Below are 22,991 nucleotides of genomic sequence, written 5' to 3'. Positions count from 1 at the left end.
ACTATAACCTTACTGTAACAATTACTATAACATCACTATAATAACCATGCTCAGTGTATCATGAGCCTTCTGAAGACGCCCAACATGACAAACTTTGCCTTGGATACCACACAATCATTTTATAAAGATGAACATGGGGATGTAGGGTGTCCCCATGAGGTACAGAGTGTCACACCCTTCTGTTCTCCTGTGCAGAATCACAGCTACAAGATGGAGTTTTGGAGTCACATGGGCAAATCACATGTCCATGCATGACTCAGTTCTTTACAATCCTACGCCATTGTTTACATGTTAGTTTGAACATTCCAGGAAAGCTCAGATGTGGCTTGGCATCTCTCAAGGTCCATTGTTAGCTCAGTACTCCCAATTACTTGAATAACCCCTTCACACTGTGTTGACCAAATCTGCCTTATGTGCTTCCTACAGCAAACACTTTAAATACAAGCATAGAGCCAACTCTCATAACTTCAGATATAAAAATTATACATGCATGTAAATAGGATGAATACATTTAGAGGAACATAACCTTTGCAAAGATATGTTACATGACATATCTAGCATAAAACATATTCCAGTTATTTACACTCATATTTACACTCAGAAGCATATTTCTATAAAGCATTATGGGGTGCAACGTCACAGTGGATCAGAAAGCAGAAGTTTGTTTATTCCCCCACTTTCTAACAAATAGAGGTAAAAGTTATATTAAATCTTGTAAAGGAATAAACACTTTAAAACAGTGGTTCTCAAAGCCAGTCCACAGCTCGTTCAGGGAAAGCCCCTAGTGCGTCGGACCGGTTTGTTTACCTGCCGCATTTGCAGGTTTGGCCGATCGCAGCTCCCACTGGCCACAGTTCGCTGCTCCAGACTAATAGGGGCTGTGGGAAGCGGCGCGGGCCAAGGGATGTGCTGGCCGCCCTTCCCGCAGCCCCCATTGGCATGGAGCAGCGTACCGCAGCCAGTGGGAGCCATGATTGGCCGAACCTGCGGATGCGGCAGGTAAACAAATTGGTCCAGCGCGCCAGGGGCTTTCCCTGAATAAGCGGCGGACCGGCTTTGAGAACCACTGCTTTAAAAGACAAGCCTATATGAAGAACATCCCTTCATTTAGCACTTTTGCATATGTTTAAATAAAAGTGAGCATGCAGGAACATTCCAGGGTTAAAAACACAGAGAATCTGTTTATAAAATTAAATTATAGTGATAAAAAAGTTTCCCCCTATGTTTTAGACTAATATTGGACATTTTTTAGTAAGGACAATTTGAAGCGGCTGGCTTTTTCCGCAAAAACAGCCTTTGTAATCCAGTGGATCAGAGCAAAGAAGATTGCTTGTTCCCCCACTTTTTAACAAATAGAGGAGAAAGTTATATTAAGTCCTGTAAAGGAATAAACACTTTAAAAGACAAGCCTATACAAAGACACATCCCTTCATTTAACATTTTTACAGGTTTATTTCAATAAAATAGAGCATGCAGAAACACCCCAGGTTTAAAACCATAGGTCCTTATATTCCTCTTATTCTGTAAACCAGTGTACATCATCTAGGGTTACAGTTTGCATAAAAGTGTTTTATAAAAACAAAACAAAAATATATTATCTCAGGGCTTAGCCAAGATAATGATCAACAGAATTGTAATTGTTGCTTTGCAGGCATTGCTACAAAGTATCTTTTAGTTTGTTTTTGTTAATATTTCTGATAGGCCATAGTATGGGGGAGATAATACCTCATAAAGTGGGAAAGTGCTTCCAAATGACAAATGCTTGCCCGAGCTAAAGCATAACAACTAACACAGAATGGCTGCCTACAAAACTGTTCCACTAAAAGAGTTATCAACATTCCCCCTGAAACTCAGGACAGCTTTCTTACCCTCCATGGCCTGATCTCTGTGGCTATGGCTTTTTTTAAAATTTGTTTGTCCTCAGTTTAGATTTTAAAAAGCATTAAAAAAAACCCGGTGTGTGTGTGTGGGCCGGGGAGGAAGACTCCTTATCTCTGGTAGAAAACAGCTAACTTTTTTTTACATAAACTAATTTTTTCTTGCGTTTTTTGTATAAATCCAAACTTTAAAAAGCAATCTTGTTTATTTTTTTTGTTATTTTTGTGGTTTTTTTTTTAATTAAAATATGTAAACTCCCCTCAATTGTCAGTTTTCATAGTCTTACCCAGTTGCTGTTTTGGTACTTTAAAAACACTATTTTTAAAAGGGTAGACTAGTATCTTAAGCCTTTTTAGTTCACTAAACTTCTACCAAATATCCCTAAGAGGGGCCTTGTTTTGTTACAGCTCTGTCAATATTGCTTTTTCATGTTAAACTTTTAAACAAACAAACATAATGCTTCAAATAGGCCTCACTGCATACAGAATATCCTTAAAAAAGGTCATGTTATGTTACATCTCAGTCAATGCTATATTTTCATATTAAATGTTAAAAAAAGCCTTTATTTAATGAAACACTGCACATTTAGCAAGTGTTACAAGTATGGGAGAAAAGTCGAGGGGTAGGAGTATTCTTCAAATAGGCTATCTCTGAGCTTCATGATGGTGATGGTTTTTGTCTTTTACAATCAGTAAATGGAATAAAATACTTGTTATAACTTTCACAAAGTATCTTTCAATGCAATCTCACCATTTGTTAAAACTTTAACAGCATTTAAAAAGTTAGGAAAGAAGTCTGTGTAAAAAAACAAGCAAACTAAAGGGGTGACCGCTGGAGCCTTGCTAAGGCAGACTATAGTGCATGAATCCCTGGCTAGCCTAATTAGTCTTTTCTGTTTATAAGATGTAGAGAAAGCCACAGCTCCAGCCTGTGCTGTATAATTTTAATAAAATCTATGGGACCCAAAACAAACACAGGAGCTTGTACCTGTGTATCAGCACACGGGTTGCAAACATTTAAAAACAAAGACATTCTGATAATGCAACAGAAAAATTCATACTTAAATCTAAAAGTGCTAAGAAAATGAAAGCTTAATATAACTTTCGCATGGATTTGTTAAAAAGTGGGGAGGAAAATAAACTTCTCTCTGATCCACTGGATTACAGAATGTCCAGCCAAAGGGTGGGGCTCAGATACACTTAATGAAGCCACACCAGGTGCATAAGTATAATCAGTTTTATTGCCAAAGTATAATAAGCTTCCCAGCCTTTACATGTTACTAAATACGTGCTTAGCAATCAGAAAAGCAAGCAAAAATCAGTGCTTACACTCCTTCCACTACAGACAATCCCAGACCCTCCAGCCTTGTCCTTAAGGGCTTGTAGCAGGCACTGCTCCAGTGTGGGGAATTTCTGGGCACCCACAAGGCCAGGGTACACAGCTGAGACTGTTCATTTAAAGCAATTTGCTTAGCTGTTTTTTATTTTTATTTTTTTGGGGGGAGGGGGGCTGTACATCCACAAGCCGGTTCTGGCAGGAAACACTACTGTTTTTTATTTTTATACTTATTTTTTTTAATTTTTTTGTTTTTGTTTATTTAGTTGAGTGGCTGCAAGCCAGCCCGGCTGGTCAAAGCCAGTTAACTACTAGCTCCCCCTAAGCCATTCTGTAACAACAGACCAAGGTAACTTGCGATCAGCCCCAACACAGAATAAGGGGAATATAAACTACCTGTTACTAAGGTTCTGTGGTTTTCACTCTGGGTGTTTTCCGCATGCTCATTTTCTTTTAAATTGAAACACACGTGTAAAAATGTTAAATAAAGGGCCTTGTCTTTTAAAGTGTTTATTCCTTTACAAAACTTAATATTACTTTCACTTGTATAAATTAAAAAGCAGATGAAGACGCAGCCTTCTTATTTCTGATCCACTGGCTTACAGAGGCTGTTTTTGCTGACAGTGGCTTTGCTGCAAAAGCATGCTGTTGCAAATTGTCCTTACTAAAAAATGACTCGTGCTAGTCTAAAACATAGGGGGAAAACTTTTTTATCACTATACATTACTTTTATAAACAGGTTTTCTGTGTTTTTAACTCTTGGTTGTTTCTGCATGCTCACTTTTTATTGAAACACATATGCAAAAGAGCTAAATGAAAAATTGTTTCTTCAGATAGACTTGATTTTCAAAGTGGTCTTCTTCTTTTCTAATCCATGACTTAAAAAGGCTGCTTCAAATTGTTCTCACTAAAAACATAGGGAAAAGCTTTTAAAAACTTTTTCTTAGTAAGAGTTTGTGGGTTTAGGCCTGGGGTGCTTCTGCATGCTCTTTTTTATATTGAAACATATACAAAAGTGCTAAATGAAGGGATGTGTCTTTGTATAGGCTTGTCTTTTTAAAGTGTTTATCCCTTTACAAGCCTTTCACCTCTATTTGTTAAAAACTTAAACAAATTACTTTTATAAACTAACTGGCGGTGGTTTTAACCCTGAGGTAATTTCTTTTTTAATTTTACATTGTTTATAAAATTAGTTACAAAACAAAAGGAAACGTTTATTTCAACAAGTATTTGGTATAATTTTGTTTTAAAAGCAGGCCTAGGGCTTTCTTGTTATGTTCTGGCCTTCTTATCTCTGATCCACTGACTCACAGATGCTGTTTTTACTATCAGTTGCTTTGCTGAAAAAGCATGCTGCTTCAAATTGTTCTTACTAAAAAATGACCCGTGCTAGTCTAAAACATAGGGGGAAACTATTTTATCACTATACATTACCTTTATAAACAGGTTGCATACTCATTTTTTATTGAAACATATATGCAAAAGTGCTAAATGAAGGGATGTGTCTTCATATAGGCTTGTCTTTTAAAGTGTTTATTCCCTTACAAGCCTTAATATAACTTTCACCTCTATTTGTTAAAAAGTGGAGGAAGAAGCAATCTTCTTTTCTCTGATCTACTGGCTCACAGATGCTGTTTTTGCTGCAGCTTCAAATTGTCCTCATTAAAAGCAGAGGGAAAAGCTTTTAAAAACTTTTTGTTAGTAAGGGTATGGGTTTAACCCTGGGTTGTTTCTGCATGCTCATTTTTTATTATAACACATGCAAAAGTGCTAACTAAAGGGCTGTTTCTTCATATAGGTTTGTCTTTTCAAGTGATTATTCCTTTACAAAACTTAATATAACTTTCACTTGTATTTGTTGAAAATCAGGCAAAGAAGCAGCCTTCTTATCTCTGATCCACTGACTCACAGACACTGTTTTTGCTAACAGTGGCTTTGCAGAAAAAGCATGCTGCTTCAAATTATCCTTATTAAAAATTACCAATGTTAGTTTAAAACATAGGAGAACTTTTTTATTACTATAATTTACTTTTATAAACAGGTTCTCTGTGTTTTTAAAGCTGGAATGTTTCTGCATGCTCATTTTTTATTGAAACTCATATGTAAAAGTGCTAAATAAAGAAATGTGTCTTCAGATAGGCTTGTCTTTTAAAGTGTTTATTCCTTTACAAGACTTAATATAACTTTCACTTGTGTTTGTTTCTTCCCCCACTTTTTAACAAACACAAGTGAAAGTTATATTAAGTCTTGTAAAGGGATAAACACTTTAAAAGACAAACCTATATGAAGACACATCCCTTCATTTACAGGTGTGTTTCAATAAAATAGAGCATGCAGAAACACCCCAGGTTTAAAACCACAGGTCCTTAGTAACAGACCGTTTATATTCTCCTTATTTTGTAAACCAGTGGATCAGAAAGAAGAAGGTTGTTAAAAAGTGGGGGAAGAAACAACCTTCTTTCTGATCCACTGGTTTACAAAATAAGGAGAAGACTTACAAGACTTAACTTAACTTTTTCTTGAATTTGTTAAAAAGTTTGAGGAAGAAGCAGCCTTCTTATCTCTGATCAACTAACTCACAGATGCTGTTTTTGCTAATGGGTTTTGCTGCAGCTTCAAATAGTCCAATCTTAGTCTAAAACATAGGAGAAAACTTTTAAAAATTGTTTGTTACTAAGGGCTTATGGTTTTAACTTTAATTAAAGCCACTATGTAAAAGGGCTACATTGCGGGGGGTGGGGGTGGGAGGGAATGCTTGGGGTCTGTTTTTTTTTAGATAAGAATAAGGCAGTTAAAGGGGTGGGGGAGAGATGCCTCTTGTTTAAAAACCTTGGGACTATAGGATTGGTTCAGGAAAATGAACTCTATGACACTGCTGTAGAGCAACATCTGATTGGGCCGATCCAAAGGTGATGATAACAAGCCTGAGGGGCTGTGAACCTTGGAAGTTGCCTCTTTCCACAGAAACGCTTGGAAGGGTAAGATCTCTCTCTCTCTAACTTAACCATGTGCTGTCTACTTTGCCCTTTGCAAAGGAGCTTTCTTTTCCCTTTTCTTGCTCTGTTCTCTCTTTTAACCTATCTTTATATGTTTCTCTTTTATTTAACTCTTTTTAAATGCTCTTTTCTTAACCTACCCTTATATTTAACACACCTTTTCCATTTATCTCAAAATGTTTTATTCTTTAATAACATACCAAACTAGTCCTTTCAAAACACCTCTCCTTACTAAACCTCACTAAAAATCTCTCTTCTCTTTAATAACTTGCCTCTATTCTTTCAAACTAAGCCTTTAAAAACAAAAAACCTTTACTTTTCTTTAGGTCCTCTTTCTATTTTTTAATAACATGCCAAACTAGGCCTTTAAAATCGTCTCTCCTTACTCAACCTCACCAAAGGTTCTTTCCTTTTTTCTCTAAACCTCACCAAAGCTTTCTTTTTTAAATCTTTAAGCTCTCTCACTCTATTCTTTCAACCTTTTTCTCTAAACAAGCAACCAAATGTATCAAAGCACAAACATGCAACACTCCCCCATTCAAACATAAATAATCAAAAATATTTTTTTGAAAATGGCTGACAGCGCCAAACCTCAATACCAATGGAAACGAGGATAGAAGGCGCGAAATGGGGCATGGAAATGGGGCTTGGAAACCTGTCAAAATATACATGGCAATGAATACTATCGAGCCGTATGCGACTCAGAATGAACGTTGCCTGATAGTTAACACACCCAGTCATAAAGTGGCTCATGGAACTCAGAGCCTGTAAATCCTAAGTAAATTGCCAAGGCCAAGATCCAAGGTATTTGGACTCCTAACTTCCCCTGAAATCAATTAAAGGTAGGAGTCTAAATACCTTTGTGCATCTGGGTCTAAGTCCCTGAGAAAAGAGTGAATAATTGTGAATATGGGACTTTAACATGCTTGGGGACCAAGGGTGCTCCAGGAAGGGCTACATTAGGAAATGCCAGAACTAAGGTTGCCTGTACAATCTTAATTCAGCCCTTTTGTGCATATGCATTATATTCTCTTTAATCACATACTATTTTTTCCACGGGCGCAGGTTGCCCACCACTGCTTTATATGTTCAAAGCACAGCTCCCATTGACTTCTGTTGCAGTTGTGAGTGCTCAACACTTCTGCAAATCAGATCCTGAGGTCTCAAGCTGGGTACCCAGAAAAAAAGGAACACACAGTTAGTGACCTCTTGTGAAAAGTTTGATTTATGTGACTTATCAAGAATCCCATGAGAACTCTGTGGCAGAACTCCCTATACAATATAATCAGAAGAACATTGTGACCATGTGTCATAAACATACAGCTAAGGATAGCATAAAATCCCTCCTTTACCTGTAAGGGGTTAAGAAGCTCAAATAACCTGGTTAGCACCTGACCCCAAAAGGATTAATAAGGAAAGACGAGCCTTTCAAATCTGTGGGGGGATGTTTTGTTTTGTGCTCTCTGTGTGTTCCCTCTTGAGACAAAGAGAGAGACCAAGCAAATAATCCAGCTTCTACTGAAATGATACATCTAAAATTACAGAGATTGTAAATAATAGCAAGGAAATGCGTTAGGTTATCTTTTGTTTTAGCTTGTGAATTTTTCCTATGCTAAGAGGGAGGTTTATTCCTGTTTTTTGTAACTTTAAAGTTTTGCCTAGAGGGGAATCCATTATGTTTTTAAATCTTATTACCCTGTAAAATTATCTTCCATCCTGATTTTACAGAGGTGCTTCTTTTACTTTTTTCTTTATAATAAAGGTTTTTTTTTAAGAATCTGATTGGTATTTAGTGTCTTAAAAACCCAAGGGTCTGGTCAGTGCTCACCTTGTTTATCTATTTGGTTGGTATATGATTCTCAAGCCTCCCCAGAAAAGGGGGTGAAGGGGCTTGGGGGGATATTTTGGGGAAACAGGAACTCCAAGTGGTCCTTTTCCTGAATCTTTGTCTAACTCACTTGGTGGTGGCAGCAATACCGTCCAAGGACAAGGAAGAATATGTATCTTGGGGAAGTTTTTAACCTAAGCTGGTAAAAATAAGCTTAGGGGGTCTTTCATTCGTGTCCACACATCTGTACCCTAGAGTTCAGAGTGGGGAGGGAACTCTGACACCGTGCTTTTGTTCTGAACATGTCATTTCATTTCAGAAGCTCTGTTGGGTCCTATTCTCATGATGCTTTACAATTGATGTTCAGAGGTAATATGAAATCAGGATTGTGTAAGTCCAATGGACCCATTCAGGCTTCTTCATGCAGTGCTAGCCTACCATTCAAGAATAAGAGTCCTCCTGAGTTTTCATGAGTCTTAGTTCTTGAGCATGATGATGAGATGAGTTTCCAGGGGCGTCATATTGTGCTCACAGCTGAGTGATTTTTTGAGGGCCCTTGAGTTTTGAGGTTGCCCCTTACCTGAATTTGCCCACAGACCCTTGAAAATCACTTGTTAACAGTGAACCCCTCAAAGCCCAGGGAACTTTCAAAATGTACCATTTTCCTCTGCAAGCAAACAGTACTCAGTGGACAAAAGTTATGGCTTGCCCCTTCCCCCAAAATTAGTATGCTCTAAAAAATAGATAAAATGTTGAAAAGCATTCCTTCATTCCTATGGGGGTTTTTTTCCCCAACCAGCTGCAATGAGAATGTGGGATGATTATCTCAAATGTCTCTCTCCTCAATTTGCATTCAAGGATGGCTGATGGAAATGAGTTTCAAAGGATTGGATGAATCTCCAACCATTTGCCAGACAGAGGTAAGGTGGGAATAAGTTTTGACATCCCTTTGTAGCTGAGGGGCTTCTATGATAGTTGTATAGTTCTTAGAATTTTGGGATATTTGAGAGTAAATATTTGCTTGAATTTTGCAAGTCAAAACCACACACAATTGTAGATTTGTGTCATTCAGTTTCTGCAAAGAAAGAAGAAATGTCTTCTATGCTTCTTGGAAAAATGCAAGAGCTTCTCCATACCACAAGTGAACTAAGGAATAGGGTTTGGTAAAGAGGAGTGTAAGGGGAACAAAATAGTTTTCATGGTCAATTAAATGAGGATGTGAAGCTGCTGCATTTGATAACAACAAAAACTAGTTCATGAGGGTTAGGTTGTATTTCTGTCATGCAGAAACATACCTTTATTTTTTGGGTCCAAATGGCAAATTTGATAGGCCCTTACATTTCATAATGGGATTATGGGAGAATGAATGGCCTTCGGGTTAAGGCATTGGATTGGGACTCTGGAGATCTGGGGTCAGTTCATGGTTCTGCCACAGATTAACTGTGTGGCACTGTGGAAGTCACTTGATCTCTCTGTTCCTTAGTTCTGAATCTGTAAATATGGATGAATATACTTGGTCTGTCCACAGGGTAAGCTCTTTGGGAAGGGGTTGTCCCTTACTGTGTGTAGGTACAGTGCCTAGTACAGTGGTGGGCAATGTTTGTTTACATTGACCATCCGCAGGCATAGCTGATCGCAGGTCTTAGTGGCTGTGCTTCACCATTCCCGGCCAATGGAAGCTGCAGAAAGCCGTGGGCTGATGGGACGTGCTGGCTGCCACTTCCCGCAGCTGCCATTGGCCAGTAAAAAACCACAGCGAACCACAGCCATTGGAAGCTGTGGGTGGCCATGCCTGCGGATGGTCAATGTTAAAAAATTGTCTTGTGGCCCGCCAGCAGATTACCCTGATGACCAAGTGTGGCCTACAGGACGCACGTTGCCCACCACTGGCCTAGAACAATGGGACATCAATCTTAATAGCTTTTATTAGGATGGAAAGAAATAATAATTTAATAAACACGTTTCACTGGTCACTATCAAGCAGACAATACTTTATAAGGGCTAAGATATTATTCAGTTTATCTGATGAAAGTAGCAAAGAATTTTCACTCTCTGTTTATCTTGATACTTTGGTTTGGACATTTTAAAAAGGTCAAAGGATAATTTGTGTATAATTTGATTTTAAAATGTTACAGATTTCAATAACATTAAATTTAAGCACACATTCTGGAACTTCTACTGTGGGAAATTAGATCTGAGATTTGCTTCCTAAAAATCGCAGGATTGGGTGATCCTGAGCACTGAAAGGCACATTAATAGATTTAAGGTTTTGATCTGAAGCCCAATAAAGTCAATAGGAGCCTTTCCATTAACTTCAGTGCACTATATACTTCCACTAAATGAAGAGGGGCTACTTCTCTTGGTTTTTGTACTAAACTCTACCATAGTCACCTGATTTTCTATAAAGTAGATTGGGATATGGGAGAATGCTGCTAGATGGTGCTCTCATGTAGATTTATTTTTTTATGATCAACTGGACTATAATGGGGGGGAGGGGAGGAAACCTAGCTGTATGAAACGTTCTCCTGCTAGACTGCATGTATCAACATTTAGCAGAAATGTTTCCTAATTTAGAATACTGCATGTGGTGCAAATAGATAAAAACAATCCCAAATCAATAAAACCGACATATGAAACGTTCTGTTTTTAGACTGCTAGTGTCAAAATTGGTTGTATGTAGTGTTGTTGTAGCCAAGTAGGTCTCAGGATATTAGAGAGAGAGATTTAAAGAAGAGCTCTGTGTAAGCTTGAAAGTGTGTGTCTCCCACCAACAGAAGTTGGTGGAATAAAATACATTGTCTCATTCACCTTGTATCAAAATTTAGCAGAAGTGTTCCCTATTCAGAATCCAATTTTGTCTGCCTCAGCATTTTATTATACTTTGTGTACAGTCACTCTTAAGTCTGTCAGGATTGTTTATAGAAGAGACTTAGTAAGGCATGCAGGTTAGCCACAGCATACCTACCATGAAATGGACTAACCCCTTGGGAAGTAAAGGAGAGCACGTAAAAATCAAGCACTTGGGTTTGGGGCAGTGATCTTTCTCTCATCTTAAAATCTGGCTGGAAAATTTCACTATGTGAAGACCCTGTTTAGTAGGGATGATAATGTCCATCTCTGAGGGATGTCTCTCAGCCTGTTTTGTGTTTAGAGAGAGCTCTTTTCTGAGAACGCATAGGTGACGGTTCCCATTCTCTGGATCAAGTAATCTTCATATGGTGGAGATTCAGAGCGTAAATTTTGTGAGGGAAGCAAAAGCAGAGCTCTAGTATCAAGATCCTTCCCTGAAAGAGACTACCTGCAAGGCCAAACCACAAGTGCATCTATCTCCCGTGTAAAGCAAATGTGGGTGAGGAAGCAAAGACATACAATGAAATATTGACATTTTGCAGTAGGTACAAACTAGAATGTATATTCTCTAAAATACCTGCAAAAATTCATTCCCCTCATCCTCACAGACATTCTCAATTAAGAAAGATTTTGAGGAGTAGGGTCTTCTATGCAAATTGCAAAGGAAATCACTATTTGCATTTTTTTTAAAAGCTTGAGTCTGCTTGTGTACATTCAGAGAGATGATTGTTGATTTGAGTGCATTAGATCTGTCGCTTCAAAGTAACCCAGGGATGCATATTTTAGGCATCTTTAGGAAATGCTGCCTGCAGAATCATCCCCAAAGAAACCCATATTCTTGCACAGTAAGTTTCCACAGGCATTTTGGGGATGACTCTACAGAGGACAGCTATCTCCTTGGCTTTTTTCCCTCCTATCCTCCACCTACCTTCTGAAACTGCAGAGCCATGAATGGGGAAATCTTCAGGGTACTTTTTGGTGGGGGTAAAGTATGAATTATGTTCTTATTGCACATCTTCCCATGCACTTTTCATGTGTACAGGCCAATTTTTGCTGGGTATTGTTGCAGTTTCTGGCCTGGTCTGTGCACATGGTGGGTGACTAGATGGTGTAAGCTTCAGTCTTGGAGAAGGGGAGCTGTCACCAGCTCTTACCCCTTCAAGTCTTTGCCTCCTTCCAACTTATTCTGTATGTACATTGTGTAAACTCGTGTGTGTGTGTGTGGGTGTGTGTATATATATATACACACACCCACACACACTGTCTGTGACTCAGAGAATCATACCAACACCAGGAAGAAGCAGGTCTACATGACTGGGGACTCTCTACTATGAAGAACAGACAGGCCTGTCACCAGAGCTGATCCAGAGAACAGAAGGGTGTACTATCTGCTGGGATCTAAGATACAGGATGCAGACATGAGGCTGAAGAGGATCCTAATGGGAGCAGGAAATAATCCACTGAGTGTCTTTCATGTGGGGAACAAGTGATACAGCTAGATGCTTGCTAGGATGCATCAAGGGAGACTACGCCAGGCTGGGGAAGACACTTGAAGAAATGGAGGCTCAGGTGATCTTCAGTGGGATTCTATCTGTCCTTAGAGGAGGAGAGCTGAGGTGAGACAAGATTACGATGATCAACAGATGGCTCAGGCAGTAGTGTTATAAGGAGGGCTTTGGCATGTTCGATCACTGGGAGACATTCACAGACAGATGATTGTTCTCATGGGATGGACTCTACCTGATTAGGGAGGGGAAAAAACTTCTGGGATGGAGGAGGGGCTGATAGCACAACTGATTAAAAGAGCTTTAAACTAGGAATTTGGGGGAGATGCTCATGTAATCTCCATGCCTGATTCTAACACTGAGTGGGAGGAAAATCAAGTAAGAGAGGGTACAGCAATGGAGAAAGGAACAACAGAGAAAATGGACATCAAGAGAGAAGATAGTGTCAATGCCAACAACAGTCACGTAGGCCAGCAGATCTCAACCGGGGGTCTGTGGCTCCCTGGAGGACTGCGAGCCCTTTCAGGGGGGCCATGTGGCCCCGCTTCTGAAACCTGATGCCCCGAGCCCCAGCACTGAACCTGGGAGTGGCGTAGGTATGAAGGCGGCAAACCTTCCCCCACCCTGCGCATGAAGCCAGGAGCAGCAGGAGGCTGAAGCCGGGAGCCCCAGCACCCCCTCCCACCGCCCGCTGAAGCTAGGAGCCACACTTGGAGCTCCCCCAAGCCCACACACAGCCCCTAGCTACTCCCTCCCTGCACCCTGAGCGGTTTTCAAACTTTTTGAACTGAGTCTTTCCTTTTGAGTTGTATTTTTTTGGTTGCATCCCCCCACAGCTTAGACAGGCTGGGTGGCCTCCTGAGTGAGTCAAGGGGTGGAGGTGGTGCTCGTGCTCTGGACCCCACTGTGCGGAGCTGGGTCGAGCCCTGCCAGCCCTTCCCCCCCCCCATAGAAGTAAAACTATGCCTATGCCCATGCCCAAGGGTCCCCCCACAGCTCCAAGTTCCCTCTCACCCCTGCTGGGCCCTGGAGTTTTTATAGCATGTTGAGGGGAGGACTCAGTTGAGAACCCCTGATGTAGGTGATACTGGCAGTGGAAAGACTGTACCTAAACAGGAGAGGAATCTGGGCAAAGCTGAGCGGAAACAACTATAGCAATGCAAAGAGTTTGGGTAACAAAATGGAGGAACTAGAACTACTGGTACAGGAAGTGAAACCAGATATTATAGGGATAACAGGAACATGGTGGAATAATAGTCATGACTAGAGGTACAAGTATTGAAGGGTATGTATTTTCAAGAGAGACATAAATAAAGGTGGTGGAGGACGACTAAGTTCCCTCTAAGCTGCATGGTCGTGCAGTAGCCTATTAAGTGCCGCACAGGCTTTCAGGGCTGCAGTGGGGAGAGATGCCTCACCTCCAGCTCCAACCCCACCCTGGACCTGCTGCAGCCCCTCCCCCAGCCCCAACCCAGCTCTGGACCTGCCGCAGTCAGGGGAGAGGCATCTCTCCCCCACAGCTCAGGTGCTACTGTGGGGAGAGAGAGAGCTGGGAGGAGTCCTCACTGCAGCCCTGGGGCAGCCTGCAACCCAAACCCCTCATCCCCAATCCCACCCCAGAGCCTGCACTCCAACCCTCTGCCCCAGCCCTGAGCCCCGTCCCACACTCCAAACACCTCGGCCCCAATCCTGCCACATGAATTTTGTTATGTGCACCAATAGGGAGGTCATGTGTCATGCATCACCCCCATATTGATGCACATAACAAAATTAATTCCACACATGCGTGGGAAAAATTAGAGGGAACACTGGCAGAGTAGTATTATAAATGGTGAGTTAGACTGAAAAGAAATTGGAACTGATGGAATGGATAAAACAGAATTTGTTGGGTCAAAATCACTTTGGGGAAGAAAGGTAAGGGATGCTCTGCTGGGATACTGCTTAGGGTCTGCTACAGATCCCAAGGATCCAATTTTGTATATGGATAGAGACCTCTTTAACATTTTTAATGAAATAAATACCACTGGGAATTGTGTGATTATGGGAGACTTTAATTGCCCAGCTATATATTAGAGGACAAGTGCTACTAATAATGATAGGGCCCAGATATTCCTAGATGTGATAGCTGACAGATTTCTTCACCAAATAGTCACAAGAGGAGATCCATTTTAGATTTAGTATTGGTAAGTACCAAGGACCTCAAAGAAGAACTGGTTGTACAGGACAGCCTTGGTTCAGGTAATCATGAGCTAATTCAGTTTAAACTAAATGGAAGGATAGACAAAAATAGATCTACATCTAAGGTATTGATTTCAAAAGGGCAAACTTAAAAAAATTAAGGGAATTAGTTAGGGAAGTGGGTTGAACTGAAAAATTCAAGGATCTGAATGTGGAGGAGGCTTGGAATTACTTTAAGTTAAAATTGCAGAAGCTATTTTAAGCCTGCATCCCAAGAAAGGGTCAAAAATTCATAGGAAAGGGTTGCAGATCAAGCTCAATGAGCAAGCATCTCAAATAGGTTATTAAGAGAAAACTTACAAGGAATGGAAGGTGGGATGGATCAGCAAGGAAAGTTACCTCTTGGAGCTCAAAAAATATAGGGGAAAAAGTGAGAACTGCCAAAAGCCAAGCAGAGTTAGACCTTGCAAAGAGAATTAAAACAATAGTAAAAGGTTCTATAACAATATAAATAAAAATAAAACAAGAAAAGAAGAAATGGGACTGCTAAACCCTGAGGATGGTGGGGGTGGAGATTAAAGATAATCTAGGCATGGCCCAACACCTAAACAAATATTTTGTCTCAGTTCTTAAAAAAGGTAATGACGAATTTAGGGGTAGTGGCAGGGTGGCTAATGGGAAAAAGGATATGGAAGCAGAAATGACCACATTCAATGTGGAAATCGAACTCAAACATCTTAATGGGACAAAATCAGGCGACCCGAATAATCTCCATCCAAGAATTTGAAAGAAACTGGCACATGAAATTGCAAGCCCAATAGCAAGCATTTTTAATGAATCTGTAAACTGAGGGGTCAGACCCTATGACTGGAGCATTGTTAATATAGTACCTATTTTTAAGAAAGGGGAAAAAAAGTGGCCCAGGAAACTAAAGGCCCGTTAGTTTGAAATCAATTGGATGCATGATCTTGGAACACATTTTGAAAGAGAAAGCACTTAAGGACATAGAGGTAAATGGTAATTGGGATAAAATACAACATAGTTTTAGAAAAGATAGATCAAGCCAGACCAACCTGATCTCTTTCTTTCAGAAGATAACTGATTTTTTTTTTTAGACAAAGGAAATGCAGTAGATCTAATCTACCTAGATGTCAGTAAGGCATTTGATACAGTTCCATGTGGGGAATTATTAGTTAAATTGGAGAAGATGAGGATTAATATGAGAATTGAAAGGTGGATAAGAAATTGATTAAAGGGGAGACTACAATGGGTCATTCTGAAAGGTGAACTGTCAGGCTGGAGGGAAGTTACTAGTCTAGTTCCTCAGGGGTCGATCTTGGGACCAATCTTATTTAACACTTTCATTAATGACCTTGGCACAAAAAGTGGGAATGTGCTAATAACATTTGTGGATGACACCATGTTGGGAGGTAGAGCCAATATGGAGGAGGACCAGAATATCATACAAGATCTGAAGAACCTTGAAAACTGGAGTAATAGAAATGGGATGAAATTCAAAAGTGCAAAGTGCAAGGTCATGGACTTGGAGACTAAAAACAAGATTTTTTGCTATAAACTTGGGACATATCTGTTGGAAGTGACAGTGGAGGAGAAAGACTTGGGTGTATTGGTAGATCACAAGATGACTGAGACTCAATGTGATGTGGCTGTGAAAAAAAGGCTAATGCAATCCTAGAATGCATCAGGGGAGGTATTTCCAGTAGAGATAGTGAGGTGTTATTGCCATTACACAAGGCATGGGTGAGACCTTGTCTGGAACAATGTGTGCAATTCTGGTCTCCCATGTTTAAGAAAGATCAATTCAAACTAGAACAGGTGCAGAGAAGGGATACTAGGATAATCAAAGGTGTGGAAAACCTCCTTATGAGAGGAGTATCATAGAGCTTGGCTTGTTTAGCCTAACCAAATGAAGGCTGAGGGGAGATATGATTGCTCTCTATAAATGCATCAGAGGGATAAATACCAGGCAGGGAGAGGAGTTATTTAAGTTAAGCACCAATGATGACACAAGAACAAATGGCTATAAACTAGCCATCAACAAGTTTAGGTTTGAAATTAGATAAAGGTTTCTAACCATCAGAGGAGTGAAATTCTGGAACAGCCTTCCAATGGGAGCAGTGGGGGGAAAAAACCTAACTTGTTTTAAGACTGATCTTGATAAGTTTATGGACTGGATGGTATGATGAGATGGGCCACATGCCACTCTAGGCAATCTGCATCTGCTAGTAGCAAATACCCCAACTGCCGGTTATGGGACACTAGATGGGGAGGGCTCTGAGTTACTACAGAGAATTCTTTCCCAGGTGTCTCAGTGGTGAGTCTTGCTGACATGCTCAGGATCCAACTGATTGCCATATGTGTGGTCAGGAAGGAATTTCCCTCCAGGTCAGATTGGCAGAGACCCTGGGGTTTTTTTTACCTTCCTCTGCAGCATGGGGCACAGGTCACTTGCTGGTACAAAACAAAGTAAATGGTGGATTGTCGGTAACCTGGAGTCTTTAAATCATGATTTGAGGACTTAAATAATTCAGCCACAGGTTAGGGGTCTATTACAGGAGTGGATGGGTGAGGTTCTGTGGCCTGCGATGTGCAGGAGGTCAGACCAGATAATTACAATGGTCCTTTCTGGCCATGAAATCTCTGAGTCTCTGAGACTAACACTGAGAAAGTCCCATAGATTCCCCATAGAGACTGAGATATGCACTATGCCTCCAGGAGGTACTGCCCACAGAGGCATAACCCAGGAGGATGCGGGACAAGGGTGACTTTAAATCACCTTTACAACCTTTGGATTTGGGACTGTCTGGAGTCCCAGTGAGCTACTGTAATCTACAGCAGACTTCCTGGTGCTACCTATGCCAAAGCAGTGTGTGCTATAATCCTGCTCTGACATGCCCCCTCCCACTACTCACTCTGACCCCAGCATGCCAGTGATGCTGGAATTCTCTCCTGGTCAGCTAAGGGGCCTTTTGCAAGGGCAAAGAGGATGCTGGGGCTATGAGGAAGTGGCCAAGCAATTTGCTGCACTAAGGGAAGTGGCTGAAGAGCAGACTGCAGCTCCCCCGGAAGGGGGTGCACAGTGTGTAGTACGGCCAAAGGGCTATGTCACTGATGAGGACATCACAGTCCTTGGAGAGACGTGGGTTTAAGAGCAGGAGTGACAGTGGCTTGCAGAGCTAATTCCCAAGACACCAAGCAGGAGGTGCCAGAGTGGTGAGTGCACCCCGTCACAGCCTACAAGACACATGAGGGGTTGGCAAAGCCTTTGCTCTTCGGAGTCATTTCTGGCCAAAATAAGTGTATGCTATAGGGGAAAACTAAAATTTCAGACTGTTCATTTCTGATATCAGTGAAGGAGTGGGGAGACTTGGCTGAGCATGCTCAGAAAATACTGGGCTGCCACTTAAAAGAGAGAGGCATTTGAATTCTTCACCACTTCCACTAACCCAGACCAAGTTGGAAGCACATGCACTCCTGAGCAAAGCAGACCGTGGTCTGCATAGCAAAGCCATGCTTACTGCAGTATGTTCATAGGCCTGAACATGTAGCTTTGATAATATTTCTTTAGATTTTTGGAGCTGGATGTTTGGGCTGCTTTGAGACAAGCCTTTGAGCCTCTTGAATATCAGCTTTCACCTATGAGGGGACTGGAGGTGACATTTTTTAGCCATTTAAGTGTCTGGGTGCTGGTATGTCTAGCTGCTATTTCCTAAATTGTGCATTTAGGGACCCTTCAAGCAAGAGGGACTCAGAATTGCAGCCCTGACTCATTCAGTTATGCCATTACAGATCATTGCTCAATGAGCACGCTGTGTTTGAAATGATCCCAAAAGGGGATTTAGTCAAAACCGCCTCACAGCAATCAGAATAAATGTTGCAAAACTACAAGTCAACAGCGACGTATCAGAGGGTGGAGTTTCCCTCATCAGCAGTGAAAACAGCTAACAAAACAAAAATGAACCCTAAAGTTTTCCTTTCCAGAGTCCAAACACAAGGCTTCCCCTTTCCAATGTATAAGCAGGTAAAACAACTAGAGGCCCCACTTTAATAGGTGTCAGGGTTCTTTGATTTCAGCTATATTTGTCATGTGGCTGGTGATTTGGATGAGGTCTGGTAGGTGTGCCTTACAGAGCATGGTAGGTTAAGAAATAAGTAGAAATTAGGTTTTGTTTAAGTTAGGCTAAGAATAGAGGAGTATGGGAAATAGAATTTGTTAGCATGAGTAAAGGATAAGTTGGAGACAGTAAGATGGGAAAACTGAAGTTAGTAAGGACATGACCCAGAGTTATGTTGTGGCAAAGTTGGGGCATAAATGATTTTAGCAGAGCTTTTCATGAGTGTTTCTGAGAATTTTGAATGTGAATTAAAATGCTATTTGTATTGATAGCATGGGAAGGACATTGGTGCAGCTGTTAATTTAAACAATATGTACATAAAGAGCCAATAAAGAGGTGGTGGAAATGTGAATATTGTAATGGATAGCTTTAATGTAATTAATATTTTCATAGGCTATAAAAGGAGTAGCCTTTCTAAATTGGAGATAGCCATCTTAACATTTCCAGTCCTGTGTGGGGTGGACACTGCATCATATACCCTTTTGGTGTTAATTGGAGCTAAGTGGGACAATTAACTGCCTATGCTGCACCTGGAGAAGGAGACAGGGAGCAGGGATTTAAGTAGAACAGACACAGCTGGGTAGGGACAGGTGGGGTCTATATTAGCCTGGAAGCTGGTAACAGAAGGGGCTAGAGAGAAAGCATCTTCAATCACTCCCTGGGAGAAGGGAGGTGTGTCTGGGGCTAAAGGCAAGTGGCCTACAGTTACTCCCTGGAAGGAGGCAGTGAGGCTTGGCAAGTCCAGAGAAGGGGGAGAGCAAGAGAGGCAGGCAAGTTTCAGGGGACAGAGTAGCGAGGTATGGGGTAGGTCAAACTAATGGCTGCCAATGAGAGTACCCTTGAGCCGGGACCCGGAATGGAGGGTGGGCTCAGGTCCCACTACCAGCTGCTGATGAAGTGATATTGGCAGGGCAATTAGCAGGAAGAATTCCTGAGCCCATTTGTCAAGAGGGACTTTGATACCCCAGAAGGAGGGAACATGTCTGGTGACCTGGCCGGAGGACTGAGTCATGAAAAGGAGGCTGTGGTTCCTGGAATGAGAGGGGTCCACCGGGTGAGCGGACAATGGGAAAGATGCTGCCAGGGGAGGGTGCAATGCTTGGCTGGAGCTAATCCCCAGAATGGCCATCAGGAGGCACCCCAGTGGTGAGTACCCCTGTGACAGGGTACTACTAGGTTCCTGGGTTATAAGGCTAGACTTCATTCTGTTGGCATTGGATTGATCACCACTTGATATAATCACATTCAAAGATGGAAGGGTGTAATTGTAGTAGCTGTGTGAATGGTAATTATATGACCGATTGCTTAACTAATCGTTTTCATTTTAAATAAAGTTTGGCTCTATCATTCAGAGGGTCATCCAGGGTCCTCTACTAAATTAAATTATCTGTAACCCACCTAGAAGCTTGAACCTGAAAACTTAATTTCATTTTTTGCATCCTTAGCTTGAACAACTTAATATTAATTGAGAGAACTTAAAATCAAGGTTACATAGGGTGGGAGGAAAAACGTACCTTTAGCTACTCTTACATTATTGTGTTTTTACATCTGTCAAGGGCAGCTAGGGCTTTACATGTATGCCCTTTTGTGAGAAATTTATCTAAGCCCAAAATCTAAATGAAATCATAAATACTGAGTGAGCTACTCTCTTTGCAGGCATTGGGAGATGCTGATTGGTTCCTCCTGGCAGGCTGAGCTCAATTATTTCTGCCTTTGGATTTAAGGGCACAAACCTGGGAAGTCTCTGCAGGGGAACCCCTAGGACCAACCAATCTTGGGGGGCGGGGGGAAGGCAAGGATTTATCCTTTTCTTGCTACTATTTGAGTTACCAACTAGGGGACTGCACATTTCATAGATTGTATAGGCCAAGCACATTGCATCCGCTAGGGGCTCCTTGCATCCCTCTGTTCCCTCCCATCTCCAGGACTCACCCTAAATGTTTTGTGGCTGAGGGCTTTTTCAGTGCCCCCACTCAAGACTCATGTATATACACACAGATGTGCAAACCAAAAAACCCACAACTTGTCTATTTGGCACTCCTGAATGTTGGTCTCCCTGACTGATAACCCTAAAGTGTCTTCTATTTTTAGAGACTACCTGCAAATCTTCCAGTTTCGCTCTTCCCCTGTATGTTCTACATTCTACCCCTCCTACAATACTTGCTCCCTCACTTTCCTGCACCAGGGGTTCTCTGGCCCTATGCCCTCTTCTCCCCACGGGCCAGGGCTTTTGTGTAGAGAAGAGATGAAATAGCTAGGCTAGAGTAGGGCAGCCCTTGCATGAGGTTGAGGTCAGGCACTGAAACCCTGGAGCAACCAGTCTTCCCAAAGCGGCACGGAGAAGACAGACCCAGATCAAGCCCAAACATCCAGCTTCATGACAGAAATGCAAGGAGGGGATGGAGACCAGAGACTTCCCAGAAAGGAAGGATCAGCCCTCCCCCACCCAAGATCCTGGTGCCAGGATGGAGGGATGTCTTTAACTCAGGCCAAGTTCTAACTGAGGCAGAAAGGAATTTCTTCCTAGAGATTAAGTGCTTGGAGGCAGAAGTGGAGGAAAGAGGTGAAGAGATAGGAAGTGGAGCTGAAGCACTTAGAGCTGGAAAAGGCTAAGCTGGATCAATCAGGTAGCCCTAACAGTCCTCCAGGTACCACTCCCCATTCAAAAAAATTCCCCACATACAAGGTAAGCAATGATATAGAGGCCTTCTTAGAAAAATTTGAAAGGGCTTGCCTTGGGTACAAACTCCCTCCAGACCAGTATATGGTGGAGCTGAGGCCACAACTCAGTGGACTCTTAGCAGAGGTGGCAGCTGAAGTGCCTAAAGAACACATGAACAAGTACAAACTTTTTAAACAAAAGGCCAGAATTAGGATGGGACTAACATGGGAGCATGCACGTAAGCAGATGAGAGCCCTGAGGGGGAAACCAGACGTGGCATTTTCCCAACACTGCTCCTAATACAAAGGGAGCAGTTCTTAGAGGGTGTTTCTGAGGAAATAGAAAGGTACATCCTAGATGGGAAGCCCAAAACTGTAACTGAGGTGGGGGAGATGGGTGCCAAATGGGTAGAGGTGGCGGAGAAGAAGAAAGCTAGTAGCAGTTGGTGTGGATACCAGAAGGGGCAACCTGAGATGACACCCCATCATCGGAGTCAGCCCAAGGCCCCACCTTGCAAGGAGGAGCCCTCCACACAGCCAGGGAAACCCCAGATGCCCTCTCATCCCACCACCTTACTCTCCAACCACCCACCTCACCCCAGCCCACAGTCAGCTGGGCGGTGCTTCAGATGTAATGAGCTGGGGCATGTAAAGGTCAACTGTCCCAAGAGCACCAGCTGACTGCAACTCATCACCCCGGGGTCCCATCGAGAGTCTTCAGGCCCAAATGTCTCGCAAATACCCCCAGAGTGAAGGGAAACTGAATGTGGGTGGGAGGAAGATTACTGCATGGAGTGACACTGGAGCACAGGTGTCAGCTATCCACCGATCCCTGGTAGACCCCAAATTCATCGACCCAGAGGCCCAAGTGATGGTGCAACTCTTTTAACTTGTCTACACCAAGTTGCCTGTCCGGTACAAGGACTTTTGCAGTCTATGACGATTATCCCATTCCCATGTTGCTGGGAGAAGACTTAGCCAACCATGTAAGGCTAACAAAAAGGGTGGGGATGGTCACCCACAGCCAGGCTAAGCAGGCCTCCACACCTAACTCCATTCCTAAGCCTTCTACAGGGACCAAGCCAGAGGTGGTGGAACCAGATCAAAGTCTACCCACCAGAGTCAAAGGAGCCTGCACCTGCAGCAGGAGCTAAACCGGCACAAGAAGCTCAACTGGAGTCTGAAATACAACCTAGTGCACCAGCGGAAAGCAGTTCACAATTGACGGAGATAACCCCATCATCTGCATTGCTTCCAGTGGGACCAAACTCAAGTCCATAACACAGCAAGGAACTAATGTCTCCATCATCAAGGGAGCGGATCCAGGCAGAGCAGGAAGTGAATGAAAGCCTCAAGGGAGCTTGGACAGCAGCACGGAGTGACCCACTGCCTATCAGCTCTTCCAATAGGTCCATGTTTGTTGTAGGAGGAGGACTCAACTATACAAGGAAACCCTTTCTGGTGGGCACAAGGAGGACTGGCATCCTCAGAGACAGTTGGTGGTTCCAACTAAGTATAGGGAAAAGCTCTTGAGCTTAGCCCACGATCACCCTAGTGGCCATGCTGGGGTGAACAGGACCAAAGACCGTTTGGGGAAGTCATTCCATTGGGAGTGAATGGGCAA

The 22,991-nt window shown here is 42.2% G+C and overlaps 1 protein-coding gene across 4 annotated transcripts in view; it reads right to left on the bottom strand.

Annotated features, from left to right (window-relative positions):
- The window catches only part of LOC119850433 (C-C chemokine receptor type 5-like), a 36,958-nt gene that overhangs the window by 7,925 nt on the left and 6,042 nt on the right, over positions 1-22,991 (bottom strand). The window contains exons 1-2 of one of the 4 annotated variants that reach the window (XR_006279273.1): positions 5,243-5,257; positions 1,869-4,647 (exon numbers count right to left, since the gene is read on the bottom strand). The exons of 1 other annotated variant lie outside the window; for it this stretch is intronic. The gene's annotated coding sequence lies outside the window, so the exon portion shown is untranslated. Of the gene's footprint in view, positions 1-1,868; positions 4,648-5,242; positions 5,258-22,991 lie in introns of those variants that run through there. 2 more of the 4 variants (XM_043508918.1, XM_043508914.1) reach the window with 2 other exon arrangements.

Source organism: Dermochelys coriacea, chromosome 2 (genome assembly GCF_009764565.3).
Source record: "Dermochelys coriacea isolate rDerCor1 chromosome 2, rDerCor1.pri.v4, whole genome shotgun sequence".
Lineage (NCBI taxonomy): Eukaryota > Metazoa > Chordata > Testudines > Dermochelyidae > Dermochelys > Dermochelys coriacea.
The sequence above is the reverse complement of the archived record's forward strand: the minus strand, read 5'-3'. Positions and strand labels throughout refer to the sequence as shown.